General features: G+C 42.6%; 1 long non-coding RNA gene across 1 annotated transcript; it reads right to left on the reverse strand.

Annotated features, from left to right (window-relative positions):
• Positions 1 to 427: 427 nt before the first annotated feature.
• LOC126267300 (uncharacterized) lies at positions 428 to 9,613 on the reverse strand. Its single transcript, XR_007548979.1, has 2 exons — positions 9,537 to 9,613; positions 428 to 1,027 (listed from the first exon to the last, which is right to left on the reverse strand). It is a non-coding gene; the product is annotated as an uncharacterized LOC126267300 (long non-coding RNA).
• Between the last annotated feature and the right edge of the window lie 553 nt (positions 9,614 to 10,166).

Genomic DNA, 10,166 nt, shown 5'->3' on the forward strand with positions numbered 1-10,166 from the left:
AGAAAATGAAAAAAATGAATTTGTTTTGAAACTTCCAGGTGGATTTAAATTGTGTGCCGGACCGAGACTCGAACTCGGGACTTTGGCCTTTCGCAGGCAAGTGCTCTATCAATTTTTTTTTTAATCTCATTATGTTCGTTGCATCTGCTCGGGGCGGACGTCGCAAGACACCCGTTTCAGTTCATTGTTGATCCATTAACTCAGTTTTTTTATTACCGAACACGCTGAGCTACCGTGCCGGCACCAACTGAGCTACCCAAGCACGACTCGTGCCACCTCCTCATGGCTTTATTTCTGTCTGTATCTCGTCTCCTACCTTCCAAACTTTACAGAAGCTCTCCTGCTTTTTTTTTTTTTTTTTTTTTTTTTTTTTTTAATGTCGCGAATTCGAGTGTCATATCAGCGCACACTCCGCTGCAGACTGAAAATCTCATTCTAGAATTTCTTTATTTCGATACATTTTTGACTTAACATTGCATATTCCAAAAATTGTATAACACATTAATGATCCTACACGATGCAGGTGCGATTTTTATTTCTCAGTTACTGTGAGTACATAAACGTAGAAAACGAATTCGGTTTTGTATACTCTGCATTGTAGGATAGGAACAGAAAGAGACTGCAGCTAAGCTGATGTCTATCTGGAATGTAATGAAAGGAAATGTAGTAGTACACTTTATTGTAGAACTGATAAGTTGATTTTGCGCAATATTACAGTTCGTGTTATTCGAGATCCAACAGCGATGTTACGGACTGAAGTGCAGGTGCTGTTTCGTCGTTTGGATGCGTTGCGGGGTCTGGGCTGTGGCCGGAGACAGGCGTCCGTCTAGCTAGGGCACTCGCAGCCGGGATAGTCTGGGCAGTCACAGCGGTGCCCGGAGGAGCCGCCTGTGACGAGGGCGTGGCCACTGCCGGCCCTGCTGCCGCCGCCCCCGCGACCACTGCCGCCCTCGTAGCCAGCCTCGCGAGCCGTCCTCTGGTGCGCCCCGGCCAGGGACATCACCAGCAGCACGCCGACCAGCGCCACCTGGCGGCACCAAATCACACACCTCGCTCACTTAATGTCCACGCTCCTCAACCCTGAACAGTTTCGCAATCGGCATATCGTATCCTTGCTACAAAAGTGACACGATCAAAAATGTCAAGGTTTCCGTAGATCGAGAAGAATTTGTTCGGCAGCAACGAAACATCCCTGAGACAAACAAATGTATCAGCACAAATGAGAGTGGATATTAATCCAGGATCACGTAGTGTTTTAGGTATTCCCAGCATTACATCCAAAGATCTGCCCATTGCTTTAGTTATGTAACTTTTGGTGTCTTCATCAGAGATATGTCTGTTGATTATTTAAGGTTCTGACACCTTTATAAATGAAAACGTGTACATATGCCACTTTTGATGTTCAAATTATACTTATTAATAACATGTTATTTCGAATTTCGTCATATATTGAGTAGGATACATTGCGACGATTACTTTATTGCCGGCCGGTGTGGCGAAGCGGTTCTAGGCGCGTCAGTCTGGAACCGCGAGACCGCTACGGTCGCAGGTCCGAATCCTACCTCGGACATGGATGTGTGTGGTGCCCTTAGGTTAGTTAGGTTTAATTAGTTCTAAGTTATAGGCGAATGATGACCAAAGCAGTTAAGTCGCATACTGCTCAGAGCCATTTGAGCCATTTGAACTAGTTTATTCCTGTTTGAATCAAACACATAATATTTGTAGAAGAACTTTACGTTAAATGACAGTAATATTTAGCAGTTTAATTGCTAACAGTGGACTTAACAATGACTAAATCATAAGAAGATTCGAATATATCGAGTGACGTTTTCATCGATAGATGGTTGTTATGCTGGAGCCAAGGTAGCCCCTGAGGGCCGGCAACACGCTACACCACAGAGGATGAGGTTGTCTATGTTCAAGGCGTACCGAAAGCACGACGGTAAACAGCAGCTTTTTACATACAAGATAATGGAAACAGACATTCCGAGCACTACTTCCAGCAGGGGGAGCTCCCGCCATGGTCTGCAGAAAGTATCATTACGCCAAAGTCTGATCGGCTAGAGACAGCTATTTAGGGGCTAGAACCAGCTCCGAAGTTCAGTTCACTCCATAAGCCGACCTCGCCTCTGAAATGGACCCTTACCAGTGTGTGTGGGTTACCACGAACCTTTGTTGAAAATTAGAATTGAACTTTTGTTTGCCTCAATTAGGAAACTTTTACTGGCATCGTTATTTTTACCTTTTCGTTGCAGTTCAGTTATCAAACTTGTGAACTTACTTCAATAAAAGTAGTGTTTGTGAAAAACTGCGAATTGTCAGTCGCAACACAAGTGGTACGTCCTTTGTGGTGTAATATGGGTTGAGGGCCCTCAGGGGTTACCTTGGCTCCGGCATAACAATGATTAACATTCTTCTTCTTGTTTTCAGGCAGGAGAAACCTATTAGACTACACTTTAACCAATCTGCAAACGAAAACAGTGATTTTACTAGCAAATAAATGAGCACAATGCAAAGTATTTATGAAGGCATGCTGACAACTTACCTACGGAGTCCAAAGACTTCCAAGACCTGAAGTTCCGTACGTTAACTCTCTGTATGTTCGTAAAATCTCTTATAAAAGAATGTTTCTGAGACTTTCTCTTTTAAGACGTTAATGTGTTGCCACTTCAGTTACCTTTTATCTGTATCCGCGTTAAAATTCGCACCCCAGTCTTTCTGCAAAGCTTTCACGTCATAAAATCCTTCGTGAGTAAGTTAATGAATACAATATGGTGGCTCCGTTTTCTTTGCAATACTAACTGATATAAATCTTCTTCTGGCATAAAGACTGTACTAGTTTCGCATACCTTTTCACCTGCTTCTAAATTGCGCTTTGTACATAGTCACTTTCATTCTCTACTGTCCTTGTTTCAAAAATTTACAAATGATACTTTAGGTACTGTGTTTATGTACAGCTTACCAGTACACTGCTGGAAGATATTATTCTGCTGTCCACATAAGTTATCTGAATAGATGGGCTCTTTATGCTCAGAGCTACCGATCAAATTAGAAAGTAGCGAGATTTGTATGGCCTAATCACGGATATGGTACATTTCAGTTATTCATTAAAGCCATAAAAATTACTTGCAATCATTTGTCAAACCCGGCATATCCTAAATTATTTACCCCTTCTATGATTACCTTGACCAACTAAAGTGAACAAAGGGGAATACTACGCTGCATCTCTTTGATTTCAATATAAAAAAAACTACACAATTCAAGCTGATACAATTCTGCACTTCTTAACTATCCATTCGCTTTGGGATTCACTGCTCAACCACACAAGTAGACTGACACTACTTTCTGTCGGCCACAGTGTGGTGTAGTACAAACAGGCCTTCGATGACCGGTCGAGTATAGTTATCGCAACCTGTCCCAGTAGCACCTCACATTTAAAGAGTTTTGAGTTGTGTCACTTTTGTAGCAACGCTGCGATATACACTCCTGGAAATTGAAATAAGAACACCGTGAATTCATTGTCCCAGGAAGGGGAAACTTTATTGATATATTCCTGGGGTCAGATACATCACATGATCACACTGACAGAACCACAGGCTCATAGACACAGGCAACAGAGCATGCACAATGTCGGCACTAGTACAGTGTATATCCACCTTTCGCAGCAATGCAGGCTGCTATTCTCCCATGGAGACGATCGTAGAGATGCTGGATGTAGTCCTGTGGAACGCCTTGCTATGCCATTTCCACCTGGCGCCTCAGTTGGACCAGCGTTCGTGCTGGACGTGCAGACCGCGTGAGACGACGCTTCATCCAGTCCCAAACATGCTCAATGGGGGACAGATCCGGAAACCTTGCTGGCCAGGTTAGTTGACTTACACCTTCTACAGCACGTTGGGTGGCACGGGATACATGCGGACTTGCATTGTCCTGTTGGAACAGCAAGTTCCCTTGCCGGTCTAGGAATGGTAGAACGATGGGTTCGATGACGGTTTGGATGTACCGTGCACTATTCAGTGTCCCCTCGACGATCACCAGATGTGTACGGCCAGTGTAGGAGATCGCTCCCCACACCATGATGCCGGGTGTTGGCCCTGTGTGCCTGGGTCGTATGCAGTCCTGATTGTGGCGCTCACCAGCACGGCGCCAAACACGCATACGACCATCATTGGCACCAAGGCAGAAGCGACTCTCATCGCTGAAGACGACACGTCTCCATTCGTCCCTCCATTCACGCCTGTCGCGACACCACTGGAGGTGGGCTGCACGATGTTGGGGCGTGAGCGGAAGACGGCCTAACGGTGTGCGGGACCGTAACCCAGCTTCATGGAGGCGGTTGCGAATGGTCCTCGCCGATACTCCAGGAGCAACAGTGTCCCTAATTTGCTGGGAAGTGGCGGTGCAGTCCCCTACGGCACTGCGTAGGATCCTACGGTCTTGGCGTGCATCCGTGCGTCGCTGCGGTCCGGTCCCAGGTCGACGGGCACGTGCACCTTCCGCCGACCACTGGCGACAACATCGATGTACTGTGGAGACCTCACGCTCCACGTGTTGAGCAATTCGGCGGTACGTCCACCCGACCTCCCGAATGCCCACTATACGCCCTCGCTCAAAGTCCGTCAACTGCACATACAGTTCACGTCCACGCTGTCGCAGCATGCTACCAGTGTTAAAGACTGCGATGGAGCTCCGTATGCCACGGCAAACTGGCTGACACTGACGGCGGCGGTGCACAAATGCTGCGCAGCTAGCGCCATTCGACGGCCAACACCGCGGTTCCTGGTGTGTCCGCTGTGCCGTGCGTGTGATCATTGCTTGTACAGCCCTCTCGCAGTGTCCGGAGCAAGTATGGTGGGTCTGACACACCGGTGTCAGTGTGTTCTTTTTTCCATTTCCAGGAATGTATTACAGAGCTGGACAAATATTTTGGTGTTTCATTATTATACCTATAGTTCAGCTTCAAATTTTTTATATACTAAGTCTCAATGTTCGTTCTTTTGAAGTAACAGTATCTCACTTGACTTGAAGCCGTATTTCACCTTGCGTATCTCGCCCTAATGGACAAGAGCGTCCTATTCATTCTTACCATCGCAAGTAAGTTTCTGTCTGGACGCAGAAAAAAATGTACTCTATCAAGCTACTAGAGCACATTAACCAGATTGATTGCCTTTCTTGTATTTTTGCTCTGCAGGAACTTATGAACAGCACTGCATTTTTTTAAAGTAACACATCATATTGCTCGCTGGTAAGCCCACGTCCTGTTCTCAACATCTTTTCAAAACGGATCACAATGTTACACTCACGTAGGCCTTGTCTTATGAAAAAAGTAGCTCAAAACTGACTTTGACTCTCCTGTTATATCACTCAAGCCAAGCACCTTGGGTTATGTACCTTGTCCACTTGCTGGAACTGACAGTAAATGAATTGAAACAAAAGCAAAACACACAGCATCTATTCAGACAACAATCTTAAGCTGAAATTTCGCGTAAGTACTATGTACGCCAACTAAGAGAAGGCCTAGACTCTGCATATCGTTTAGAGGCACTACAGTACAGTACTAAACGTACCTTCATCGCAAATACGAAAACATTATTGCACTTACTGTTTCGCTAACTTGCATTCTCCATACGTGAATAGCAGTTCTATCTTCTCTACGATGTTGTGAATTACACTCACAGAAACCTTCAGCTGAAGACTGAATGACAGTGATGTCTGTTATGGACAAAGGTTTTCGCTTATAGCAGTCTTTCTTGTCTAGAGTTTAACCCAACAATTAAAACAGCCCTAAAAACCGGTTTCTGAAATTACCAATTTTCAGTTTTTTATTGCTATTATTTCCAGCAACAAATGAACGAGTAGGTGAGCTCGATCGATATGAGGTTGAGGTTGTGGCAGAAATCTGTCTCATTGCGTCCAGTAAGATTGGGGGAGATGAAGGACACGGACGCAGAGACGGGAAGAGCGAAAGATCACAGGTTGATGACTCTCCTGCATCGTCTCTTTTGGATTCAGTTACTATCCCAAGTTCATAGCTCATCAATAAAATTATGCGTATATGAATGAAATTTACATTTTCGTACAAGGGACACTGTGGATGATAAAATATTCTCGGTTGATAAGCCGAGTGGTGGCCTCGTCTTGTCACAACGTTCTGACAAGCTTCGTACCCATCATCTCCAAGCGATCACCCGCGAATATTTATCACTGGAACACATCTAGAAAGCTTGTAATCAGACGTTCCTAAACTACTTCGTAAACCACTTGCAGCCTAGGGATTGAGCCATTCTGCAAATGAACCTATGTCTGAGGATGACACTGAGAAACTACCACAATGACCAAGTGGTGTTAAATATTGCACACTTCACACACACGCATATTATCTGATGCACCAAGGCCTATTGCAAGAGGTAGACTATTGTCTCAGAAATGATTCTTACGTCATATGTTTCATTAAAATAGCACTGATCGCTTTTCTTATTTGCTGTAATAATCCAGTATTTCAAAGTAATGGAAATTTTAGGAATAAACATTATTTGTTCTTAAAAACAAGTTTTTCTGGTAAAACAAATAATTTAGCACTGCCGCTACGGCGAATTGATATGCCGGTTTAATCCGATTATTAGTAAAAAAAAAAATGAAAAAACCAACTGTAATCGAGACCAAAAAAATACGGAAAGTACCAATTCCTTAGAACCAAAATACTGGTCTCAGTTTTAATCCGTCGGATTCCTATTGAATAACTGCTATGGTTTTTCCCTATCTTTCCGTTCGATTGCTGCCATCTCCAGCAAGTGGACGAGTTAAGTTACGCAGCTGCTAGTACAGGAGGGTCAGTCCGTTTCTAACAACGCCATGTTTACGCAAATAGTACACTGATGCGTTTTGGAACAGGTCCTGAGGAGAGGAAGTGGGCTCCCGAATAAAAAATGTTTGTACTGTGTAATGAATAAAGATATAACAAAGACTGTTCTAGTCGATATACTCTTGCAAACTAAACATCTGCTTCATACATTTTTTATTTTGTTTCCGGAGAAAAAGGTTTTACTGTGAGCATGATAAATGTAATACCCTATAAGTGCTTATAAGGTACGCCAAATTTCCGCGACAATCCTTCCCACAAATTTTTCTTCATAGGTGTCCACACATTCTCTTCAGTTACTTTCAGTTTCAAAGTAATTATCTACGGGTATTTAGAACGTGTTGCATTAAGAAAGCAATTATTCTGGTTTCCCACTGATTTCGTTATATTTTTTGTAGGTTTAAGATTTTTTTCTCCTTTTACCAGATGTCACGCACAGAAACTAACGTAGTAAATGATTAAAAGGTATTTGTAAGACAAAACACTAATCAAAGGTATTCTGCTGTATTAAATTGTTTCGTTAATAGGTTCTTCATTTACAATGTCTTCATCACACGATCACTACAGTTCAGTGATTGAATTGTAAACCGTAAACCGGTTCACTAATAAAACTAATACTGTAAAAAATATACAGTTTTGCTATTTTCATTTATGAACATCAAGCTGCCCTAACAAGCCGCGACAGCCGAATCAATTTACACGATAATATGGTACTTTTCGTTCCTATGGCATTCTTATCAATTCTGATTGAAGGGAAAGACAGACAGCTATCGAATAATTATTACATGCTGTGTTTGTTTAGTCAGTGCGATGCTGAATAACCTAGAATGGGGCATGTGTACGTCCTAGAATGTATAGACTCTCTTCGATGGCTCACTTGAAGATGGCCGGTAGGTGCTTAGTCTAAATATCGTTGGGTGAATAAAACGACCGGCTGCAATCCCGAAATTTGTTTGAATGCCGGGAAAATTTTAAAATTCACAAAATACTACCCTCACAGACATTTCGCGTAATGACTACACCGCATACGCTTTGACCTACGGAGAACTGTTTTGCCTGTCAACTAGGATGTAGTATTAAAATAAAGTATGAAGTAACGTTTGCTACAATATCCATTGCCCGTCTTGCCATCTAATATTTATTTCCGTATCGCTATTATCTAATTCTACCGACAGCAACACAACGAAAGTAATAATGCACATCTTGTCTTGTAGCATCATTTTAAAAATGCTCGGTATGCAAGCTCTCTATTTATCACGCACATGCACTGCACTGATAGAGCAGTGAAAAGCCACCTTCAGCGATGCTTGTGAACGGAATCCTAACAACGTGTAAACTGTCTTGTAGAGGATAGTAGATGAATGAGACTACATCATCCAATTCCTCAGATGCAAAATACACATAGTACATCCCACACTAAGTTATGTTCTTAGTAGTATAGTGTTACATCCCGTTGAATGAAATGCATCTCTAGGTGCCACGCTCTGATGCGAATGAAGGCTCTTTTATAAGCTTTTTGTCTTCAGCATATACTCTGCTAAAAATTTCTTTGCACCTTTCGTACATATTTTACTTCATCAGAGATATTCTTTCATGTCATATGTATATGAAATAACCGTTAGGAACGAGTCGTATGTTACTGCAACTGCTTATTCCTCGAACTTCATTTAAACCCAGCAGTGACGCTGAGAAGCAAAAGTGCTGTTGGTAGCTTAGGTACATCATATTCTTTCCCTGTGAGACGAACCCTAGCTACTCACTTTCCTTAAGAAATAGCTTCTCGTTACATCAAGAAGGGGAAGAACGTTGCAGTGCTCGTCCTGGTTCAAATGGTTCAAATGGCTCTGAGCACTGTGGGACAGTCCCCTAGACTTAGAACTACTTAAACCTAAGTAACCTAAGGATATCACACACATCCATAACCGAGGTAGGATTCGAACCTGCGAACGTGCTCGCCGTGAATCTGACACAGCCGTATTCAAACATATAGCGTAGGTTAGTAAGAGCAGTTTCGCATTCCACATGACGGTTTTACAGAACACAGGAGAATTAATGAATACTCTCAAATTTTGCTCACTAAGATGATCTTGATTTATATCATCAAAATACCATTACAAAATTTGAAGAAACCCTTGATATGAAACTACGCGTACACAATGTAGATACGCAGTTATGCCGCCTCAACTTTGGTGTGTGAATGACTACACTAAATCCAGAGTCACAGTAGCTCTCGTTTACTGCAATATCTTTCTGAGAATAAAGAGGAAGAACTCACAACATGTGCTTTGGCCAACCTCTATACACAGAAATGCCAAACTGGATTAGGAAGCAAGGCGAGATTCTGAAGATAATCTTTATAGGAAGGAGAAGGGAATTCGTACACAGCTGCAATCCAAGACACAAAAATAAGCTCGCCTGTGATGGTTGGTACAGGCGTATATCTCCAGCACAGGAAACCACTGCACAAATTCGGATGGAGGAACTTTATTTTAAAAAGCTACAGCCAGCAGTGTTGGAAAAGTAAACACTGTATGCAGATACAAACATTACAATGGACAGTATGTCCTAGGTTCACTATAAAACCCAAGGCACAGAGGAGTTTCTATCCAGTGCGAGAAATCCACTGGTAGCTTGTATTAGCGTGCAGTATTAGTATGTGTATTGCAAGGTAACTTACCAAGTACTTATTCATGTCGCTTGCTGTCTGCTGTAACGCGTCTCTTGATACGAAGCAAACTGTAGCACTGAGGCCGCCACCGCTCCTTTTATAGGTGGAAGGCGTTCTATTTTACAGGACAGGTCTATTCGAGAAGCTTCGGTAATTTACAGCAGTCAGAATATTCATATTTACGGCCCACTGCACGTCGAGCACGATATGATGGCTCTGACAACATGTCTACGAGTATGAACGGGGGAACTTATCGCTAAAAGCATATTTTGCTACGCACTCGTGACGATTAGGCCTTTGCCATGTGTTATGTGTATAGATGTGCATGTGTACTTGGTTTTGTCGCACACTGATCTAAAGACTTCTGAGTAAATGCACAATGTAAACATTGAGTGTATTCATGAAATAAGACATTCCTCACGAATATAGAAGGCTGCAGGAAGTTAGATTATGAAAGCAATGTTGATAATAGGAAGGAAATGAAGATATTTGATATCAGTGAAATGGTAGAAGATTATAGGAAAAAATTGATATCCCATCTGTTGCAAATCGAGATGTGAAGGTTGAAACAACGTTTTTGGCAGCATGTTCTACAATGTGAACTGTGCATTGAAAAGCCAGTAAAAAAATGGAAGGACC

Source organism: Schistocerca gregaria, chromosome 4, assembly GCF_023897955.1.
Source record: "Schistocerca gregaria isolate iqSchGreg1 chromosome 4, iqSchGreg1.2, whole genome shotgun sequence".
NCBI lineage: Eukaryota > Metazoa > Arthropoda > Insecta > Orthoptera > Acrididae > Schistocerca > Schistocerca gregaria.